The sequence below is a fragment of the Panthera pardus genome, unplaced genomic scaffold (genome assembly GCF_024362965.1).
Source record: "Panthera pardus isolate Hobbes unplaced genomic scaffold, ASM2436296v1 HiC_scaffold_17, whole genome shotgun sequence".
Classification (NCBI taxonomy): Eukaryota; Metazoa; Chordata; class Mammalia; order Carnivora; family Felidae; genus Panthera; species Panthera pardus.
In genome coordinates, this window is record NW_026526732.1 from 25,545,864 (window position 1) to 25,570,599 (window position 24,736).

The 24,736-nt window shown below is 35.4% G+C and overlaps 1 long non-coding RNA gene and 1 other non-coding gene across 2 annotated transcripts in view; one reads left to right on the forward strand and one right to left on the reverse strand.

Annotated features, from left to right (window-relative positions):
* Positions 1-617: 617 nt before the first annotated feature.
* LOC109249826 (uncharacterized) overlaps positions 618-24,736 on the reverse strand; it is a 62,894-nt gene continuing 38,775 nt past the window's right edge. The window contains exon 4 of the long non-coding RNA XR_002072774.2: positions 618-678. This is a non-coding gene — a long non-coding RNA (uncharacterized LOC109249826). The remainder of the gene's footprint in view (positions 679-24,736) is intronic.
* On the forward strand, positions 21,496-21,568 carry TRNAK-CUU (transfer RNA lysine (anticodon CUU)). Its single transcript has one exon. It is a non-coding gene; the product is annotated as a tRNA-Lys (tRNA).

Genomic DNA, 24,736 nt, shown 5'->3' on the forward strand with positions numbered 1-24,736 from the left:
CTAACAAGACACTACACTGTTGCCCAGTATCTCCTGTTCATTCTTGAGAATAGACAAAGATTTAAGAATATCTAGCTACAATGCTCTTATTAAACCCATCTTGCAATGTGTGTGATTGACTTGTAGATTGCAAGAACCCATTGATAAATTTTCAGGAATATTGCAAGCTTATTGGTAAACACAGCCATTATTAAAAACTAAATTTTATTAACTTACAATTAAATAAATTTTCTTAAAGCTGAAGGCAAAGATAATAATTACTCAAAGCTCATCACTTCCTGCTTATCTTTTGCTCTTGAGATTATGTCTCAGCATAGTAAAAATACAATAGAATGGTGAGCTACTGGAAATCTCTTCCCAATTCCGTGTTCAGATGATACTGCTCATGGTCGGGCAATTAACTGCATAAAAACTGTAAATGCTTCCCATCAGGACTTTGTTCATCATTTTTGCTCTAGGCTTAAGAAAATAATGGAGAAAAATATTAATGAGAACTGAGTAAACTTAATATCTTTGCTGACTATTGACATTGTATTGTGACCAGCACAAAAAAATTGAGGAGATACACTTTCAGTATTCAAAGATTAGTATCCAAATCAGTAAAGGTGTCTCTCATACCATTAATGAATGGGTGAAGTTCTGACACACATATTTGTTTCATTTCCATCTTGCTCTTTCCTGTAAATGAAAACATCAGCTAACAGTCACGTTGGAATCATATTCTCTCGTCAGTTGCAACTATTGTCTATGGACACACTAGATGGGCAAAAATCAATAAAAGTATTCCGTGAAAATCAATTACATGGAGTTGATGTTAATATTATCTAAAGCATGTAAGCTATTCTATATATATTTAAATATAAAGCATTTTTTTACAAATTCTGAAATATTGTTCAGATAACCTAAGATGTGTCTTCCTTTTAATAAATTTGACAAAATTGGTAAATCCTTACTGCAAGCTGTTTTGAAAGCTATAAATCATGCACTTTGTAAACAATAGAGACTCTTCTTTTTATTTTTTCATATATCCAACAGGTTTTTATAGAACTTATAGACTTGATAACTATGTGATATGTTCCAGAGTATTCTATAAACTTGACGTGTTCTTGTTTGACATTGATCTCCAGCAAGAAACCAGGCAGAGAACTTAAAGAGATGATTTATGAGTATAGAAAAAAATTAATAACCATCACCAGAAGACAGCCTGTGTTTATTTGGCTCAAGTAATGGCAGACTAACCATATTCAAACACTTTGAAAAGAGATGAGACTCTTGTATTGTTGAAATGCAATATTTATGTAATATATTTTTTTGTCTCAATAAAGCATTTGACAGATTCAAGACACTGGGTAAACAAAATGTTGAAATATGGATTGAATAATAGCACCAATGAACATAACTAGGAGACATATATCAAATCAACAGTAAGCACTTTGCATGAGTTGAACTTATGCAAGAAAATAGAATGAGTAGACCTAATGAGGAGGGGATTTTCTATCACCAGATGTTTATTTAACCAATACATGCAGGTAAGCTGGACTTACCTATATAATAGAAGGGTTAAGAAGGTTGGATGAGGTTGGCCTAGAATCCATTTCAACGGGCCTTTTATGTTCTTAAGATGGTTTCAAATGTCTGTGTAAATTGTAAAATACTTATTTCTAAAATAAGGTGTTTTAAATTTTTTCTATGAAAACATTGTGATAGCTAAAGATGTATATAACCCCATTCTAGAATTTGACCCAGTAAATTAGTCACTGGTTTAGTTTTAAATGCTAAGCACTGCACCTGGTATCTCAAAAGTATCCCAGATGATGAATATATTATTCTCAAAAGACAAGATGGGAATCAGATCAAATGTTTTTATCCTCATATAAAAATAGACTCATTTTTATCCTCCAGGATTCAACAGGGACTTGGAAGTCAGTACACTATGCTTCTGTTTTGTTTGAAGCACTTTCAACACCTTGATTTGATAATCCAGGAGTTGAATATTCTTGAAACATTTTACTCTTGGAAAGAAATGCTCACATCAAATTACTAATTTTGGATTACTATTTATCATAATCTGTACCCCCCCCAAAAAAAGAAAACACTGGAAGGAATTGAAAGTACCAAATATCATAGAAGGCCTGTCAATGGAAAAGGATTACCATTAAATTCTAAATGCAGAAATTTGTTATAATTACTATCACTATGAGAAAATAAAAGTAATAAAAATCAGTGCATGAAAGTGAAGCATGTTGTAAAACATCTCAATCACCAGAAAATATTAAAAGGTAGAAATAATAACACCATATCTTGGTGCTGATTAGCAATTAGATTTCACAGTTTTTAAACTCCATCTGGTCCTAAAGTGTGGGTAAGTAACTCTAAGTTTCGATTACTTAGAACCGCATTCAGCTTCAAATAATAGAAAACCTAAGCAACGATTTGTCCACAAATAGAGATCTGTTTTTCCAACAGAACAGAATGTCCAGAAGAAGGAAGTTGCTTGTCTTGCTTTCTTTGTTCAGTGTTGCCATCAAACACTCTACTTCTCTGCTCTGCTGCCTCAATGTGTTGGCTTCTCATTCTCTTGAATTGTATCTCATAATCACAACCAATCAGCCACAAATCTCTGCCTAAAGCTTTGTGCTCAAAATTTCGAAGTACAAAAAAACAAAAAACAAAAAAAACAGGCTAAGAATTCAGGGCAAGTGGGAATTTAGTATTTCCTATTAATAGAGAGGATAATGATTTTTCTAATATTGTGAAAGTATTTTTACAGAAAATGGAAAATAAACAAATACTTTCAATTTGATAGCAGTTGGTTTCAACTGCATAGTAGTTCCAGTAAACCATCATCCTTGGCTACAGAATCAATATGTTTTAGTTCTGGCATGAATCTCATGGGTCATCTGGCCCAGCGTCTTACTTTAAAGATAAAGAAAACTGGGATAGAGACAACTTAAATTATTTGTTCAAGATCATACATGCTACAAAGTTGTGGGTAAACAGCAGTCACAGATTGCTAGCAAGAAAATATTTTTTAGGTACCCATAGAGATCTGTACACAGACACATAAAAAGACTCACAGTCTAATGGCTGGATTGGAAAGCATCCAGCGTATTGTAATGGTACTGAGATCTATGTGGGAAACATATTCAGAATTTCTTTTTATCCTCATCCAGATTTTAATACTAGATTTAAACGTTCTGCATTAAATAATTGATTCCCAGTCTTTGCAGGTGGGATTTAGTACAGTAACACAAAATAATAGGGAAACGGCATTTAGCAGCATCATTGTTATTTGCCTTTCAAATTTTTTTTTCATTTGAGTTGATCTGTGTTTTTAAATGTTACCTTTGGAAAAGCTGTCCACAAAGCATTGGAAAAATAGGGAACTATATTTAAATGGTATAATTGTCAAGGAACCCATGTGTAATTGTGCCATACTAAAGCAGAAAGTATTGAGTCACATCCACAGATGATATTTTATAACAGGCATTAAGAAATTTAAAAGTATGTAGACTTATTGGCAGCAAATTACCCATAAGTTGGAGGGGATGATTGGCGCAGAACAAAAAGGTCAATTGTGCTTGGAAAACACATCCTTCCCGTAAGACAGCCCCCGAGTAAAGCCACAAAGCAGACACATGTGTGAACCTTGAAATAAGCAGTATTTTCAAATAAGTGAAGTAATTGTATATGAATTCATTGTGTACATAAGTGTAGCACCCTACCTGTATTGCAACTGAGAGCTATAAAACCAGAGAGGCATGTTATGGAATCAGAATAACCTGAAAATGGGTTGACGGTCTCAGCTGCCTCGTGTGTAAACTGGGAATAATAACAGTATTTACTTCACTGTGCTGTTATGAGAACAAAATGAGATAAGGCAAAGCGAAGCACCCAACCCAGGGGCTGGCATATAGTGAGCACTCCGTGACTATCAGTGGTTACTATTATTACAAAGCCATATCCTTCCCTTCCCAGGAAACCAATGACACAACCTGGAAAGATCAGCTGCTGGTAACTCACAGACATGAAAACGTGACACACCGGATCTCGCCACCCTTGGCGTCTACCTAAAGACTTTTTACATGTCTTAAACATCACTTCCTTGTTTACAGGTGCTAAGGGACAGTAGCATTGAAATGGTATTCAACAGTGTCATAGTCCTGTCATTCTATTAACTGTCTTTAAGCCAATGGGATTTATGGAGGATAGAGAGGTTTATTATCTTATTATCCAAAATATATTCCATGGTGTGTAAGTCAAATTTACAATTTGAGCATCAAATAGTGTTGGCTATTCTTTATTCTCATTTTATTCCAGTGCAGAGTACGCCAGATATGCTAAAAGTACTGGCCAGAAAAGCATCCAATTTAACCAGCATTCTCATTGGAAATAGTGATCCTCCAAATATAGCTCTCCATTGATTTTTACCACCACAGTGATAAGTCATCAAGTATCAGTGCCACTTAGGCGGTGTGACTGTGTGTGTGTGTGTGTGTGTGTGTGTGTGTGTGTGTGTGTGTGTGTGATGATGTGTATGTGTATGATTGAGGGAGAGAGAGAGAGAGAGAGAGAGAGAGAGAGAAGAGATTAAGAAACAGAAAGAGACATTGAGTGGGGGGAAATCTGTGTTTATTATATTATTGCTTCTTTCATCCTAAGATGACTCCGTTTGGTGCTGTGAAATTTTTAAGTGCCAACCAAGATGCAAAACCATCACTGTCACACAGAATAAACCCTTAAATGAGCAGATGCAGTTGCGTTTGTCTAATATGCTATTATTGATATGTCATTATTTCTGTCTACCTTTCTCTCTGGGCATTGATCACTTTTGCTCAAACTGAACACTCTTAATTTGTCCTATTTATGCCATAAGAAACAGCAACTTACATCATTTGCCCTTCAGTATTCCTGAGCTAAGCTTCATGTCTTCTAATAAATCATTCTTCCTTGATGGGGGGGCATATTTTATTCATCTTTGGGTCTGCAGAGCTTGGTATAGTGCTGCTGGTTCACAGTAGACACTGAATGACTAGCCACCATATTGAATTGAACTATACCATTTAAAATTGTCTTTAAGCAAGGGTTTTTATATCTACCCCCTCTGGCTTTTCTAATTGAATTCAAATAATTTGAAGTGAAGTTTCAATTCTTGTAGAGGGGTGGCATTTCCATCCTTAATTACCAGTGACCTACTCTTATCTATCGATGTTAACTCTGGTCTTTTAATGTCAAACATGACATTGATCCAGAAGCCAAATGTGATTCCTTCAGTTTGGATAAGAGCCTGAACCTATATTGTTTTGGATGACATTATCATACATGAACCTTAAACATGCTCTTTATGGTAATGCAAACTTCCTAGTCTAGAAACTCTAGCATAGTTTCTACCTTAGAGGCAAGATGGAAACATCATCCTTACTGTTGTATCTCTCATTGTTTCAACATCTTTAGCATGGTAAATTTATGCATGGTCTTCCTATTTTTTTCTTTCAGGAAAGGGGCTGTGGAAAAGGTATTTTAACATTCATATTTTCTAGTGAATGTTATTAAAATTCTATTAATTCTAATATTTATTATTGTTGTAGTAATCTTTTATAAATAAATAAGATCAAATTGCAAAATTTAATGATTAATTTTCTCCCCTAATTTATTAGACTCTTAGCAAATTGTCATCCATTTAACTCCTTTCCTTTTTTCTTAAAAATCCATCCTCAGTATACATTATAAAACCAATCATAGAGTAATGAAAACCTAGGAATATTATGGTATAACTTGTAAACTTAAAGTGTAAATTCTTGAGAACTGATTATGGTGAGTTTTTAGATTTCATAACTTAATGGCACTTTAGAAATAAATTGCCCTGATTCCTTCATTGTTGAAATAAGGAAGCTAAAATTATGTGTCAGTTAATGATTGCCCCCAGTCATAGTTGGTGAGATGCTCAAACGTGACAGAAGATTTTCTCACTTTAGGTCTAAATATTTTACTCTTAAATCATGTGACCTCTGACTGATCCCTTTAAAAAGTAACTGAGTAGAGAATGTGTATGGGTGCCATTTACAGACACGTAGAGCCACATACTCATTGTTGGCAGGTAGTATCAATTACTATGCAGATAACTCTATATATACCATGGTGGTATATCATCAATTCAAATATTTAGTGACAATACCAACTTGATGTCTTATTTGAAAAAGCTACTAAATGTTAAGAAATCAAAAACCTGTATCATCAATTGCAATGATGCCAGAAAGAGGCATGGAACATGGAAAGGTCACAGTGGGGGAATGTGTTTGACTTTTCATACCAGAGCCAATACTTCATACGAGATATATTCATACGAGATATATTCATACAAGATATATTCATACATCATGAATATATTCATACGAGATATATTCATACGAGATATATTCATACTTCATACCTCATACGAGATATATTATTAGTTACACCTATTTCATAATATCTGCTATATCATACGATTAGTTTTCCTTATTAACAATATTACGACCAATAGCTACCATTTTTGAGAACCTACTTCGAGCCAAGTTTTATTACATCATTCAAGAGATTACAACAGGTCCCATAAGTGGAATCTAAAAAAAAATAATAATAAAAAATAAAAATAATAAACAAACAAAAAAGCAGAATCAGACCTATAAATACAGTGAATAAACTGATGGTTGCCAAAGGGCAGGGTGGTAGGTTGGGCAAATTGGGTGAAGGAGAGTGGGAGATACAGGTTTCCAGTTAGGGAATGCACAAGTCATGGGAATAAAAGGCATAGCATAAGGAATACAGTCAATTATATTGTAATAGCAATGCAATAGGACAGATGATAGCTACACTCGTGGTGGTGGTGAACACAGCATAATGTGTAAACTTGTCAAGTTACTAAGTTGTACACCTGAAACTAATGTAGCACTGTGTGTCAACTCTACTCAAATAAAACCATAAAGAAGATGTACAGCAATTCTGCAAGATAGATATGATTGCCCTCATTTTACCAAAACAATATTGTTACCAAAAAAATACCAAATTGCTAAGTAAGAGAAATAGAATGAAAAATCCAGGTACACCATAACAACCTCTACCAAATCAATCACCCCAAGTAAATAAATAACTCTTGCTCTCTTCCCATAAATCATTCTTCCTCCTTGTGCCAGTTTGGATTCTTTGGAAAGAAAATGCCAAAACAGAATTTGCAGTACGAAAGATTTATTTTAGGTAATGTGTGTGAAAGCTAACAGAAGAGAAAGCAGAAGTGGGCAAAGCTCTCCGACTGTGGTGTTGGTCTGACACCTGTGGAAGAAAGGGGGAACAATTAGGAAGAGAGAGACTCAGGCTATGGTATAGGTGTGAGAAAGTCTGAAGCTCAAAGGGGTCTAAAGGCTGTCAGTAGAGGAATCCTGCCTTCAACCGAAATAACAACATCCCGCTCTATTATGCTTGGGCATTGGTTAAAGCTGCCTAAGGAGAACATAACCTCACCTTGCTGCAATCAGAGATGGTCACTTGAGGCAGGATGTCTCTTAAACGGTGATTAGAGTAGTGCATGCCTATGGCCAACTTACTTTGTAAAAGTCCCTTAGAAGTTCTTAATTTCCTTGACTAAAATGGGGACACTTGATCTAACTGAAAGTGTTAGCATTTATTTGCTAGTAACCAATTACTAGAAAGCATCTAGGAATTTGCCAGTACATAAAAAGCACTCGAAATATTTTCATGAAAATAAATGTAGGGCATTCAATAACACGACTTTTAGTATTTTAAATACACTATCTCTACAGTTATTGGCTAATTGGGTAGAAAAATAGAGAAATGGTCTTTCAGAATGTATCATTTTAAGTTTATCATTCTCAACTCTGGATTTGCTTTTGCCAGTGCTAGGGATAACCCTAACCCAAACGCATCAACCATTAAACATCTATGGCCAGTCACTAGTACTACTGAAGAAACATCATTCCCGAGGGTAATATTCCTGTTACTATTTTATATTATCACACTCAATTAAAAAATTCTACAGTAAAGTTCATTGCAACGTGATTGCTCAACTCCCAAGTGAATTGAAGACTGTTAACTTGGCCAAATGAGATAGGTCTTTATTTTCCAGCCCTTATCTGGATAATTTAGGCAGAAAATAAAACCACTGAGGAAGGGCTGAAAGATTGTTTATTTTAGAGTTGATAAGATTATGGGAAAATTAAATTAAAGAACTACTCAGTGTACACCAAGGAAGATATTTTTCATACTATGAAAAATATAATGACGGAGCATATTTTCTCTATCTTCACTAACAGTTGAGCAAAGGAAAATTAGTGCTACCATAACAAATTTATTTTAGAGTATAAGAAAAATTATCCTGTATTTGGGATTTTTATACTACAGAATAAGTCACTAAGGTAGGTAATATAAATCTTTCTATGGGTGTACTGATTGATTTATTAATTCATTCATGCATTCATTCAATATTATTTTTCAGTATTTACTATATGTAAAATTTTAGGCTTTACAGTGGAATATCATGAAACATAGTATGAAATAGAAGTCTAGACCGCAATAAGTGTCCATTCTGTCTATAACTTAAAATCAATATCAAAAAGTAAGCTAGAGTGACATCAGAACATTAGAGTAGCAATTTCAAAACTTTGTCTCATTACAAAAGCAAGATATGAGCTGGCAAAAACTGTCAGAATTAACGTTTTTTTTTGAATTCTGGAATCAAAACACAACAATCAGGGGAATATTTAATGAAGAGAAACACTGTTGGATTTTGGTAAAAGATCTCTGGGGCACTTTAACTCATGTGGTTGCCATCTGCACGACTCATTTTAGCAGCAGCAGCCTTGAGATGGCAACTTGTGTTGCTGGTGCAGGTTATTGGTAACAGAGGGATCAATATGCACCTTGTTCTTAAAGAATTGTGGCTGTGTGTTTTGGCCTGTCTATTGGATGTCTGAAGGATCATCTCAAGGGCTTGATGTGTTTCATCTACCTCAGAGCTGTCACAGGAATGTGACAGCATCCCCAGCAGTGTTTGCTGAAAACATGTAAAGGTAAATGTATTAGCCATGGCCACTTGGACCAAATTAGAATATTTGAGACAAACAAGAGACCAAGAAGCTTGGGAATAAAGAGGCTGGGGAAGGAGAAACATAGGGTGGAAAGGCTTTGAAAACTTCCCACATAGTCTCAAGTATATAGATGGTCATGAAAATGGCTAAGTCTGAATGCATGCTCAGAAAACACCTGAGAAGAACCTAAGTTTTCACCTCTCGCTGAACTTCAGGCTCTGTGTGGCAGGAAGTCAGGAAGTGAAGACCACAGCAGTCTTATAAATTACCTGGCAAGTGGGGTGCCTGGGTGGCTCAGTCAGTTAAGCATCTGACTCTTGATTTTGGCTCAGGTCACAAACTCACGGTTTGTGAGTTGGAGCCCAGTTTGTGAGCTTGAACCCCACATGGGGCTCTGTGCTGACAGCACAAAGCCTGCTTGGTATTCTCTCTCTCTCCCTCTCTGTCTTGGCCCCTCCACTGCTCACACTTTCCCTCTCCTGTCTCAAAAACAAAACAAAACAAAAACAAAACAAATAACAAACAAAAACTACCTGGCAAATCTTGGAGTGCCTGAATGCAGAGTCCATCTGAAAAGTCAAGGAGAGGTGGTTGTTTTTTTTTCTCCTTTCTTTTTTGGTTTTAAGTACTTAACAACATCTCTGTCAAATCTTTAGCTGACTACAAAGCTGAAGAAACAGAAAAGTCAGTGGCCAATAAGACAAAGAATGTATATTAACAAAATTAGTTTAGAAAAAGAACTAGACAAACAACCCACCAAAACAAATTGTAACAACAAACTATGGGGAAGGAGAAGAATCTGATTTCTAGAGTTACCACACTGCAATGTTCAAAATATCCATCTTTCAACAAAAAATTATGAGACAGGCAAAAAAAAAAATAATACACATGAATGTTCATACCACTAACAGGAAAAAAAATTAGTAGTAACTGTCACCAAAGAACCCCTGAAATTGATCTGACCTAACAAGTAATTTAAAATAATTGTTTTAAATATGTTAAAGGAGCTAAATGAAACCAAGAGAATGGTGCCTCACCAAATGGGTAATATCACTTAAGAGATGGAATTTGTTTTAAAGCCATATAGAAATTCTGGAGGTAAAAGGTATAATAACTAAAAGAAAAATTTCAGTAAAGCAGTTCAATAGCAGTTTTGAATAGACAAAAAAAAATCTGTAAATTTGAAGATTGATTATTTGAGAGCATCCAGGGTGAAAAACAGAAAGAAAAAAAATAAAGAAAAACAATAAAGAAAGATGAGACTTCTGGAACACCATCAAGCATATCAATATAAACATAATGGAGTCCCAGAAGATGAGGAGAAAGAGACAGTGGTCAAAATAATATTTGAAAAATTCACGGCTAAACACTTCCTAAATTTGCATACTGAATCTACACATCTAAGAATTTCAACAAACCCAGCTTGAGTAAACTCAAACAGTTCTACACTAAGACTTCTTGAAAATTGTTGAAAGACAAAGAAAGAATTATGAAAGTAGCAAGACAGAAGTGAATTGTCTCATACAAAGGAAACTTAATAGTATTAACAGCCATTTCTCACCAGAAACTATAAAGGCCAGAGGGCAGTATGATGAGATATTTAAAGTGTTGAAAGAAAAAAAAAAATCTGTTAGCCAAGAATTCTATGTGTGGTGAATTTCCTTCAAAAATGAACCCATTCTTATATAAACAAAACTACAGAGTTCAGTACTAGCAGAGATGTCTTGTATGAAATGTTAAAGGAGGTCCTCAAAATGAATTAAAAGGACTAGAAGTAACTCAGAGCCATAGGAAAAAAATAAAAACCCTGGTAAAGGTAACGACATAGGTAAACACATAAGCCAGTATTATTGTATTTTTTATTTCTTTTTCCTCTTTTCCTCATTTTTTTCTTCATTTTTAGCAAATTTCTTTATAATTGTAGTTGACACAAAATGTTATATTAGTGTCAGGTGTGCAGCACAGTGATTTGACAAGTTTATATATTAGGCTATGTTCACCATCACTGTAGCTTCCGTCTATCACCATACAATGCCACTATAGTATCATTGACTACATTCCTTATGCTGTGCCTTTTATTCCCATGACTTATTCATTTGTAACACTTCTTTTTAGTCTATACAATTTAAAAGAGAATTGCATAAAAATAATTATTAATCAATGTTAATGGGTACACAATGTGTAAAGATATAATTTGTGGCAATAATAATATAAGAGGGTTGGAGTTATATAGAAGCAAATTTGTATACTATTGAAACTAAGCTGGTATTAATTGGAAATAGAATACGATGTCAATTGTATTCCCCAAGGTTACCGTTAAAAAAATAACTAAAAAATATACAGTTAAAGAAATACCATGGGCTCCACTAATATCATATAAAATAGATTGTAATGCAAAAATTGTCCCAAAAGAAAAAGAAATACTGTATATTACATATTACATATTGATAAAAGAGTCTGTTTTTAAGAATTTTTAACAATTACAAACATATACACAGCTAACAACAGGGCCCCAAAATCTGTAAAGCAAAAACTGACAGAGAGAAATACTTCTAAAACAATAGTTTTAAACTTGAATATCTCACTTTTAATAATAAATAGAGCAACTAGACAGAAAATGAAAAGTAAATAGAGTATTTGAAGAGCACTATGATGCAATTAGGCCTAATAGACACATGTACTGCAGAATATACATTTATTTGATATGGACCTGGAAGATTCCCCAGGCTACACTGTATTCTACTCCATAAAACAAGTCTCCATAGATTTTTAAATAGCTAAAGAATAAAATATATTTTCTCCAGCTGCAATGGAATGAAACTGCAAACCAATAATAGAAGCAAATCTGAAAAAAAAATTATGGAAATTGGACAACATAGTTTAAATAACTAATAGTTTAAAGAAGAAATCACAAGAAAATTTTGATAGTACTTTGAGACAAATGGAAACAAAATCCCAAAATAATGAAACCTGTAAGATGCAGCTACAGTAGTTCTCAGAGGGAAATTTGTACCTATAAATCATACATTTAAAAATAGAACTATCTAAACTCAATAGCCTAATTTTAAACATAAAGGAACTAAAAAAGAAGGGCAAACTAAGTCCAAAGCTAGCAGAAGAAAGGAAATGAGAAAGATAAGAATGAAGATTTAAATTAAATAAATAAGTAAATAAATTATGGAATAAGTGAAAATAAAAGTTGGTCCCTTGAAAAGATCAACAATACTGACAAACCTTCAGGTAGACAAAGAAAAAAGACAGATTATTCAAATTACTTAAATTAGAAGTGAAAATGGGAACCACAGAAAAATGAAAATGAGGATATTGTTTCTGGCCTTAGATAAAAATATTATAAAAAACTTCATAAACAATTGTATGCCAAGAAATTAGTGCACTATATTATTTTATATGTTGAATCACCCTTGAAATTCTTGGGTAAATCTCATTTGGCCGCAGTGTATAATCCTTTCAAATGCTGCTTGGTTCAGTTTGATAGTATTTTGTTGAGAATTTTGCATCTATTCTTACAAAGATGTTGTGTTTTTCTTTTCTTGTGATGCCTTTGTCTGGGTCTGGCATCACGCTAATGTTAACTTCACAAAACAAGTTAGAAAGTGATCCCTCCTCTCCTATTATTTTGTAAGAGTTTGAGAAATTTCGTGTTAATTTTTCTCTAAATGTTTGGTAGAGTTAATCAGAAAAAGTGAGATTTATCCAAGAATTTCAAGGGTGATTCAACACATTAAATCAATCAATAATATATCACATTACCACAATGAAAAAAATGCATGATTGTGACGATTGATATAGCAAAATCACCTGACAAAATCCAGCATCCAGAATGTATAAGTTACACTTAAAACTCAACAACAAAAAGGCAACCAGTCCAATTTAAAAATTGGCAGAAGACTTGAACAGGCATTTCTTCAAAAAAGATATACTTAAGTATCCAATATGCACTTGAAAATGTGCTAAATAGCATCAGTCATTAGAGAAATGCAAATTAAAACCACAAGATATCACTTCATAGTAACTAAATGGCTACAACAAAAATGCAAAAATTAAAAAAAAAGAAAAACACCAGAATGTAACAAGCGTTGGCTAGTAACGAAACATGGAGAAATGAACTCTCACACATTGCTGGTCAGAATAGAAGAGTGCTACCACTGTGGAAAACATTTGACTCTTCTTTGAAAGTTAAACACAGTGTTCCCATAAAACTCAGCAATTCCTCTACCAGATATATATACAAAAGAATGAAAAACAGATGTTCCAGCAAAAACTTGTGCACAAATGTTCAAAGTAGCACTATTCAAAATTGGTCCAACAATGGTAATAATTCAAATGTCTACCTGTTGATGGATGGATAAGTAGTGGTATATCCATAGGATAGAATCTTACTCAACCATAAAAAGGAATGAAACAAGGATATATGCCACAACATAGGTGGATATCAAAGGCATTATGCTAAGTGAAGGAAGACAGACACAAAGGCCACGTTTCGCATGATTCCCTTTATATGGTATATTCACAGTAGACAAATCCAGGGAGACAACCATCTTGTGATTGTCAGAGGCTAAGGGATCAAGGAGTAGGGATTAGGGAGTGACTGTTTAATGGTTGTGAGGGGCTGTGAGGGGCTGGAGAGAGGGGGAAATGAATAGTGACTGCATAATGGGTAAAGATTTTCCTTTGGGGTAATATCAATATTCTGGAACTAGATGGTGGTGATGTTGTACAACATTGTAAATGTACTAAAAGCCACCATGAATTTTATCTCAAGTTAAAGAAGTATAAATTAATGGGCAGCATAATATGATCCTACGAAAGATGTCACGCAGTGGTATATAATTCCTACCAAACAGATGAGACAAAAAAATGTTCTGAAGGAAGGTGGAAGGAGAGTTCAATAAGCTTCAGAAGGGGAAATGTTTACTAGGAGAATCAAAACTTCCTCTGAACTTTCAAAGAAGTTAGGATGGAGATGGCTAAGGGGGGGTTTGAGTGAGCCGCGAGGAAGTGGGGAGAAGTTCAGAAGCAAAAGATAATGCTCTGCATGGGGTGGCATAGTTCTGCTATCACCTGAAAAAAAAAAAAGCCATTTTCGGAAACATAAATGGCAAATGGGTAACTCAAAAGTCACATGTAGCTCATCGATGACAACTGTTTGGTGCACATAGCTATTTAAATAGCACAAAGCTATTTAAAATTTTAAGTGGAAAAATCCACTTAAAATCTGGATTTTGAACTTTTCTTAAAAATTAAATATATAGGAATGCCCAGGTGGCTCAGTCTGATGAGTGGCTGACCCTTGATTTCAGCTCAGGTCATGAACTCGTGGTTTGTGTGTTCAAGCCCCACATCAGGCTCTATGCTAACAAAGGCAGAGCCTGCTTGGGATTCTTTCTCTCCCCCTGTCTCTACCCCTCCCCTGCTCAAGCTTTTGCTCTCTCTCTCAAAGTAAATAAATAAACTTAAAAAAATAACAAAAAATTAAATATATGTATTTAATATATATGGCAATGGACTCCTTATTCTTAAACATTACAGATTTACTGGAGCAAAACAATGGTGGGCCCTTTCCGAAGGAGTCTGAAAACACTCAGTTGCATTACTTATTTCCTAGACATTTAAATTTGAAGGACAGAATCAAAATTTTTAACATCTCTTTTAGCTTCTACAGTACCGTAATTCTAAAGTAAATTTGCAAGAATAACCTTTCCATGAACCTTAAGAATCTAAGTAATAATTTTAAATTTTTGAGTCATTATGCATCCCATAGAACGTAAGGTGCTCTGTGTTACAGACATCCAGTTTTAATTTTACATCAAGCCATCCAACTCTCCTTATGAGATGAGCAGATTTATTATTTCATAATCTCATTTTAGGATTTTATAGACCAAATGGGACACATGTCCTAGGAAATGTTAATGTGGAAAGGATTTGTTCAGAAATATAAATTTTCTCTATTTAAAAAACAGAATTTAAAGAAAGGATATATTTTTTCAATCAGTTTTATAATGGCACCCCCACGCATATTTTGCACCTTCAAAATATCCCAATTCTATATATTTGTAGCTGAATATATTTTTGTTCTGACACAGCTGGAAAAAGCTTCAATTTAGCAATTTAGATTTAGCAAACAATTTGTGCATAATATGGCCCATTTGCTTTTGGTGTTATTTCATCATGATTTTAGAGCCAAAAATACTGCAATATAAAAATCAGCAATTGAGTATGTGCAGTGACTCTGATGAACTGGATTTTCAATAGTGTTTTGTTTAAAATATTATCCAGCCTGCTTAGAATGTATAATTTCAAAAATGTCATGGCTTAAAAGGTAAGATGCCCCTTACTGGGTCTAATTTCCATTACAAATCAAGAGGACACAAGCTGTGATATCACTCACGGCCTATGTGAGAAGAACTTAACCCTCTGACCCACCTCATTCTTCTCTGTTCTTGCGAACACTGAACCAAGGCTATGTCTGATAAATTTATAACTTAATTTGTTTTGAGATGGTACATCTAGATTTTATGCAGTTTCTCAAATGGGAAGCAAATTATGCCCTACCTTCCAAGACTCTTGTCCTCTAAGTAAAAGAAGGAACAAGACTCAGTTGCACTGAAACTAATCAGTGTGGGCTTTTCAGGATCTTCCAGGTACGGCCAGTGAGACACTGAAGCCCCATTTTGTTCAAGTTTGGTTCAGGAGAAGAGGTTATAAAATCCATAGACACAAACGCAAATGCACACACACATACGCACGTATGCAATGAATGAGGAAAGGTGATCTCAGGATCAGGACCTCCTGCTTTGAGTTTCTAGTGGTTATTTGGAGGCTAGCAACCACTTGACCTCAGAGCACTTGTTTTCTTGCCTTTAGGATGAATGTTCTCTGGTGCCTCCCTGATTGTACACAGCTTGACTTACTAAAAAAAGCTGTGCGTGTACTGCTCTAGAACCCACTCAAGTATAAACTCTATTTTTTTAAATTTTTTTAATGTTTATTTTTGATTAAGAGAGAGAGAGACCGACAGACAGACAGAACACAAGCAGGGGAGGGACAGAGAGAGAGGCAGACCCAGAATCCGAAGCAGGCTCCAGGCTTTGAGCTGTCAGCACAGAGACTGACGTGGGGCTCGAAGCTACAAACCATGAGATCATGACCTGAGCCAGAGTGGGACACTCAACTGACTGAGCCTCCCAGGCACCCCAGGGTTTTAATGAATAGGATTAATGAAGGGAAAGAAGATGGTGAGGATGAGGGGACAAAAGGAGGTAAAGAAAAAAAGTACTGCATCCGGAGGTAGCAGAATAAGGACATGAGAATGAGAATCAACATACTGTCGCAGGGGACTACAGGCTTCCTCATGGTGTCCAATTAAAAAGTGGGAGCCAGAGATCATTAGAATTGAGGAAGGAAAAGTACGATGAATTCAGATGTCTGCAGGCCTTAAATCCCAAGATAACCCTGGGTCCTAGCATTCTACCAGATGGCAGTAAATATCCTTCAAAATTAAGCTTCTAAACACCTATACACTTATTATATTTCTTTCTTAAGGTGAATATTACCTTAATCATTATTTCCCACACTTCCTTTATGAAAAGAATCAATTGGAGTTGTAAAAAGCCTCACATTATGAGGCCCCTCTGGAAGACTGAAACAATACTGTCTGAGAGGGCGCAAGAATCTGGATTCTTCACAGGAGTCTTATGGTCAGACATGTTCGAAAACTCTAATGGTGGAATTTCCTTAGCAGTAATTTCTATCAAAAGATAATGTGTCAGGGGTGTCTGGGTGCTTCAGTTCTTTAAGTGTCCAACTCTTGATTTTGGGTCAGGTCATGATCTCTGTTGTGAGATTGAGCCCCATGTGGAGCTCCCCACTGAGTATGAAGCCTGCTTAAGATTCTCTCTTTCCCACAGCCCCTCCCCCACTCATGCTCTCTCTTTCTCTCTCTCAAAAAAACAAAAACAAAAACAATGACAAGATAGAAAAAACCACACCAGGATGTGTCAAATTTGATGTTTTCTTTTTAAGTTTTAAATAACATTAAAATACAAGGAGGCTATTGTATACACTGGAGAGAAATCAGTATTATAATAAAAAAAATTATTTAGTATGTCACAGTTAGGGTAAGATTTAAATTTGTTATTTCAGAATTGTATGAAGCAATTTTATACCATTGAATGACTGAATTAATTAACCATAAAATGCTGATAACCAGTTTTCTTCCTATATTTTCTTTTTAAAAGGAAATGAATGAAAATACAAAGAAATGATAATTATAGTTTTATAAATTCCAAAGATTAATTTCCATGTCCAGTCTAATTTGTGTGATAACGACATTCTGTCAACCTTAATTTTTACTCTGAATTTTCACTTGGTCATGGTATATGTATTTGCGTTTTTCTTTATGCTTTGCTGGTAATTCTTAAAATAGGTGACATTTTAATCCAGGGGTAATACAGAAAATATATACGTGATATAAACTGTGTGATATGTTCATATAGCTTCCAAAGTACCTCACAATTCATCTACATGAGAGTTGTTATTGAAGCTTAAGATCATTAGCACAGGAAACTTGGCAAGGACATAAGACTGGGTTATAAATATTGGCTTCAGATGTCATTTTAGGACAGAATTAACTTCTCTCAGGATGTAGTAGCACGGATTATACAAGAGATCTCAGTTGAATCCAAAGTTATTTGTGAGATTAATGAATTAGACTGAAGGAAAAGCATAGAATACAATTTGAATTCATGTTGCTTTTGATTAAAAAAAAAAGTTTTGGGGGCACCTGTGTGGCTCGGTTGGTTAAGTGTCTTTTTTCAGCTCAGGTCACGATCTCACACTCCATGAGTTCAAGCCCCACATCTGGCTCTGTGTTGACAGTGCAAAGCCTGCTTGGGATTCTCTCTCTCTCCGTCTTTCTGCCCCTCCCCTGCTGAGGCTCTCTCTCTCTCAAAATAAGTAAACAAACTTTTAACAACAACAACAACAACAAAAAGTTTTGGTAGCAAAGTTGAAGAGTTCAATTTTTGTAACTTATACATTATCTAACATGAGGAAAGTTACTTAACTTCTCTAAATGTAGTTTTTGTCCTGCGTCAAATTCAAGTAGATGGAAACTGCTTTTTTTTCTATGGTTCTTGGCACATGCTAAGTTCTTCTCCTTCCTCTTTCTTTTCTATACTTCATTTTCCTTCATCTTCCTCCTCTTTTTAGTCTATTATCATTAGTTTCACATCACTTTTCCACATTTACTGACACATCCCTCTACCTCTGTTTTCTCAAGATTCTTTAGTTCCTTGAAAACCTTGCAAAATTACATTTTATCTATGAGAGTAGCTGTATATAGAGCAAATATGTACATCAAAACACTTTCTCAGTGACATACAGTTTGAAAAAAAATACTATTTATTCAAATATCTATTGTAAAAATGTATTAGGGCTGTTTATAAAATTGCATGGATTCTGACAAGATAAAAAAAATAAGTGATGAAAATAAGAAGGGAAAGAATGAGGTGAAGTCAGAAGAAAGTTTAATACACCAAGGAATTCCATAAAATAATTTGTAAGAATTTAGGCTGTAAATTTGCTTTTCCCAAAGCTAATGCATACAATAATGATGATGGTAATAACCAAAAAAGAGAATAAGGAAAAATTATGTTTCATAAGTTACAGAGTTGGAAAGATGGGATCACATCACCAAGACCAGCAGTGGAGGGCAGTGATAACCACTGCTGTTACTAAGAATAGAGACAATTTTTTCCTTTAGTCCTCCTGAGGTAAGTACCGATTGGTAGAAAGGGCAATGGCCTTGGCATTCCTCCAGGAAATGAGTCTGTCCCAGAGGGCACTGGTATCACCAGCATTTGGAATTGAGGCATTGACATGAGACCAAAGTAATGTTCAATGAAAACTACCCTACAACTAGCCAAAATAGTGTTGTTCCATTGTGGACCTCTATGATGGTCTGACATGACAGAGGAGTAAGTTGTAGAATGCCTTAGAGAGATATTCTTGGCATATTTTTCAATCCTCAATAAATCCCGCAGACCTAGGTAAAAAATGTGGGGTAGTAAGTTTAAAGTTGTATTCTGATTAGTACCTGGATAGTAAAGATAATACATTGTCAATTTAAGGTGGATCACATGACAATCACAGGCCTGACATCTCCTTGCAAACTGTTAGGAACTAGCAACAACATATGAACAGTTGGAAACTCATTCCATTTCTACACAGGTGTGCACGAAGGAGATAACATATTGTCAGAGTCAACATTTTCCTCAGAAAAGGAATCCAGTTTTGCTTTAACACACAGGAAAATGGCCTGTGATGGCTTCCAGTCGAATCTTATTGAATGTTGTTATAACCTAAGGCACAGATTTAAAAATTGATTCTAATTTATATCAGTTTAATAATATTTACCTGAAGAAATATATATCCTAATATATGTGTGTTTCATTATTTAATGAAATCTTACAAAATGCATCTGGCAATTCTCATGGTTTTGACATATCTGTTAAAATATACGAGTATACCTGGACTCAACATAATCACCCTTTTATTGAGAGAGGTGGCGTAATATTATGGAAGGTGTTGGAGACTTAAAGTAGAGAGATCTATGTTCTGTTCCAGAATGCACATGAACTTTCTGTGCAACCACTATGGTGTTCAGCTAAGTTTTCTTTTTGGTGAAATGAGAGATTGGTAACAGATAAGTTCCAAGGTCCCTTCCATGTACAGATTTGAAGGGATTCTCACTGACTTTAACGTTTAAGAAATGAGAGATTGGTAACAGATAAGTTCCAAGGTCCCTTCCATGTACAGATTTGAAGGGATTCTCACTGACTTTAACGTTTAAGCAGTTGTATGTACGTTATCCATCTTAAAATTTTATTCAGTTGCTAAAACAGCTCTTTCATCTTTCACCAAATACAGCTGAGGATTGTCTCCTCAAGCAGGAGTGAAACAATTACTCAGTCAACAAATCACTAACTAACTACTTAACAAACATCCATAGGTTACGTCAATAAGCAAAATAAGTAATAAAAATCATTCCTATCACCTAAGACATACAGAATAGTCCTCATTTTAGAAACATAAAAACTAGTGACCAGAAGATGTAAGTAGATTTCAAAGGCCGTACACCTAGCGAGATAGAATTTGAGTTTTGATTTTTCAACTTCAAGAATTATGATCTTTTTCTAGTAAGCCATGCTCTTGAGGACATGACAGAGATTCGGGTTATAGAGGTAGATAAGCCAAGACATTCTAAAGAACAAAACAACAGTACTCAGTGATAAATTGTGTCAAAATTATTCTTTGAAGATTATGTTAGTTTTTCCATAGAAAGCATGCATCACTAACAAGCACAAATCAAGTCACTAGGCTGATAAAATATTAAAAAAAAAAAAACCTGAAATGTGGGGCACCTGGCAGGCACAGTAATTAAAGCATAAGACTCTCGATCTTGGGGTTGTGAGTTCTAGCCCCACATGGGAGAGTGGCAAAGAATACTTGAAAAAAAAATTTTAAAAGTGAAAATGCTCAATTTAATTTATAAATACCCATTATTGGAGACTCAATACATTGCATTTACCTTTACATAATTGGAAAAGAAGCATGTATGCCATTTAAAAATTTTTCTGTCATTAAATACCTGGAAATTGTCAGCTGGGCTTTAAAGAAAGAGGAAGACCAAGAAGATTTTTTAAATAAATAGTTATAAAAAGTATCCTTGTTTCAGCACATGACCTTTGCTTTGTCACCACTTTCCTTAGGAAAGACAAAGGGGGCACTAATGGGGTCCAGGATATACTACCCCCAAATATGGTGTCTGGGCATATTGATTACTTTAAGCTGAAGACATTTGAGAAACAGCCAGTACAGGAAGGATTTTCCCTGAATCAGTTCATAAGATCTTTATGTGAGAAGGACCCTCTCTCCTCCCAGAGGAAAGGATCATCCTTATCTCAAAAAAGAAGAGTGAGATAAATCTGAATGAACAGGTTTTGCTAACTTTCCCTCAGGTTACTACCCTTAGCTCATATCCTTTTTGTTCTGCCACATTTTTCTACCACTTTCTCCTCTTTATCAAACCTGGTATAAAGACACTCAGATTAACTCTATCTTTCTGTCTTCATTTCCATATGAAGTGCCCATGTCAGGTAAAATTTACATTAAATAAATGTGCACACTTTTCTTAATTTGTCTTTTGTCACACAGACCCCACTGAGAACCAAAAGGATAGGAGGATGAAGGTATTTTTCTTTCCCTCCAGAATAATGCTTTCAGACTTTAGCTTTCTCATACGTGAGACATAGAGACTTGTCAAAATAGTATCTAAGGTCCGTTCTGGTCAATAACATTCTTAGAGTTTATTAAAATAATTAGTTGTAGGGGTGCCTGGCTGGCTCAGTCAGTAGAGCATGAGACTCTTGATCTCAGGGTCATGAGTTCAAGCCCCATGTTGGGCATAGTGCTTTGTTAAAAAAAAAAAAAAAAATGTAAAACAGTTAACAAGTAGCAGCAATAGAGAAAGGAAGAGAAGAAAAGGGTAGTGTGATTTTACAACGTATAGTAAGTCAAGAAAAACCAAATTTTTGACTAACAATGACTTTGGGATCTTTTTCTTTGTAGGAAACATTATCTCAAAATAGCAGAAGATGGCCCAAAATGTGAAGAAGATTTAACATTTATCTCATTCTTAGGCCTTGAATCACTGCATAGAAACCATGATAGTCTAATAATTTCCATTAGATATTATATAATCATAAGGATTTGCAGTTAAATATATGGACTACAAACTTTTATAAGCTACATTTTAAAATGGGGTCAATATCATTAAATTTCTAATACAGAATGTGAAGGAAATGAACTACTTTACGTTTCAAGTGCTATCCTTATTATGAAAACATGAATCTAAATCTGCAGTTGTACTAACCTATTGCCTAAGGCATTAGAAAGAAAATACCAGTATCTCTGTGTATTTCCACAGTTAATTGTTGTACTTTCAAAATAGTGCACGATCAGGGCGTCTGGGTGGCTCGGTCGGTTAAGCCGCTGACTTCGGCTCAGGTCATGATCTTGCGGTCCGTGAGTTCGAGCCCCGCGTCGGGCTGTGTGCTGACAGCTCAGAGCCTGGAGCCTGTTTCAGATTCTGTGTCTCCCTCTCTCTGACCCTCCCCCGTTCATGCTCTGTCTCTCTCTGTCTCAAAAATAAATAAACGTTAAAAAAAATTAAAAAAAAAAACAACAAAATAGTGCACGATCAATATATAAATTATAAGGTATTCACTGTAATTTTTATTTCTTAATCTTCACAAATTCATTAACAGTCAAGATAACCAGTACCTGGGACAATCTCAACTCAAAAACCATGCAAGGAGGAACCTGAAAATATTTCACGTTTGTTAGATTCTGAATACTTTAAAAATAAGTATCCCAGGGGCGCCTAGGTGGCTCAGTCAGTTAAGCATCCGACTTAGGCTCAGGTCATGATGTCACAGTTTGTGAGTTCGAGCCCCGCATCGGGCTCTATGTTGACAGCTCAGAGCCTGGAGCCTGCTTCAAATTCTATGTCTCCCTCTCTCTCTGCTCCTCCCCTGCTCATGCTCTGTCTCTCTCTCCTTCAAAAATAAATAAAAACATGGGGCGCCTGGGTGGCTCAGTCGGTTAAGCGGCCGACTTCGGCTCAGGTCATGATCTCGCGGTCCGTGAGCTCGAGCCCCGTGTCAGGCTCTGTGCTGACAGCCCAGAGCCTGGAGCCTGTTTCAGATTCTGTGTCTCCCTCTCTCTGACCCTCCCCCATTCATGCTCTGTCTCTCTCTGTATCAAAAAAAAATAAACATTAAAAAATAAATAAATAAATAAATAAATAAATAAAAACATTTAAAAAAATTAAAAAAAAAAGTATCCGAAAGATTTAAGGCCAAAAACAAAACTAAAATAAATCAAACAACAGTCACAAAAATCGGTAAACATCAGACTTTCAAACGGTAACTAAGACCACCAACCAACATAATTTAGGGTTGGAAAATCTATAACCCACAGTAAAAGGTGTGTTTAGGTTAAAAGAGTATATGTTATTATCTCCAACATGAATTTAAAACGGAAAATGAAAATGAGTTGCTTTTGATAGACCCTCATTTTCAAGATTCAAATCTCAAAACATTTCAGAATGACATATTTATGAAATGGTCACCTAACGAAAGACTGTTGGATATTTATATTGTTGTAATCTTATTAAGTTTGTAAGTAAAGGTTGGGAATAAAGCACAAAACTTTAAACTGGACATCCAGACGTCACTGCTAACCACAGACTTACATTCTTTCTCTATTTATACCGTTTGTTTACTTTTTGCATTTCCTCAGCTTGGACAGGGACTTTCTGCTTCTAGTCAATTTCACTCTTATTTTTGGCACATAAGTAAATTTTCCAGTACTTCTGGAAAATGTTACATCTAAACAATCCTTAGCAAAGAGATGATGGAAACATTCCTATTGGGATTTAATAAATTGGGTGGTGATAGTTGTCACTATTGTCCCAGAAGATATCCACGGTAACCCAAAACAGGTCTCCCAGTCATCTCTAGGAAGCTGACAGCAGTTTAATAGTTGGTGACTTCTCTCCTTCCTCCCTCCCCAACACTACAATCTCAAACTACTATCCCCGTGTAAAACAAAAATGGCCTCCCAGGTTAGCCTGGCAACAACGAGTACATATTCCAGCCCCTCCTGAGTTTTCTGAATGATTCATTGAGAATTTCTGTCAATATGGTAGTCTGGAGAACTTAAGGCTGGTCTCTCGTGAGTACAGTTAACTCCACTCTCCTGTCAGTTACCAAATTCTTTTCCATCTAATCACATCATGTGATTTAAAACTAAACTTTAGAACACCATAAACGTATACTTCCCCCCCCCCAAAAAAAAAAAAACTGCCAAAAGGCAAGGGGATATTTTGTGTATAATAACTTACAGCTTTTATGGATTACACATACTCTGTTAAAAGGGAATAGTAAAATTAATTTCCAGATCAATACTCATCCGACACCTTCATTTGTATGCTTGCAAAAGAAGTTGCCTTATTCAAATCCCAGGGTTTTCTGTTATTATTTTAACTGGGGCTCTCCGCTTTATCTACCTGCTGGTGAGAAGTAGATTTTACTTGTTTTATTGCCCAGTCAGGAGAAAATTTCCACACCAGGGTAGCCAAACTAAAAATGAAGAGGAAATTATAAATACAGCTTGAGGAGGAAGGAAAGACCATTTCCTTTCAGCCACTCTCGATTTGGCCTGACTGCATTATGACAAATATCGTGCAGCCTCAATATAGAAAGTGCTCCTATTGTAAAACCCTCAGTGCCGCCTCCAAACAGAACACAGAAGCAGCTTCCCACCAGGAACTCCAAGGAACACCCTGCATCCCGAAAGTAGTTTCCTATCTCGGTAACTTTCAATCTCAGAATCTTTAGTTCAAAGGTAACAATTGCTGCTTATGGCACAAACGTAATGATTAACAAGATTTTTATATCGTGGTAATGGATGTGCCTGTGACCACTTCGGGGTCTATGTTAATGCCCTTTGGAATCAGGGAATGACTCCCCAGCTCTTGCTGAAATGTCCTAATACATGTCAGGAAGGGA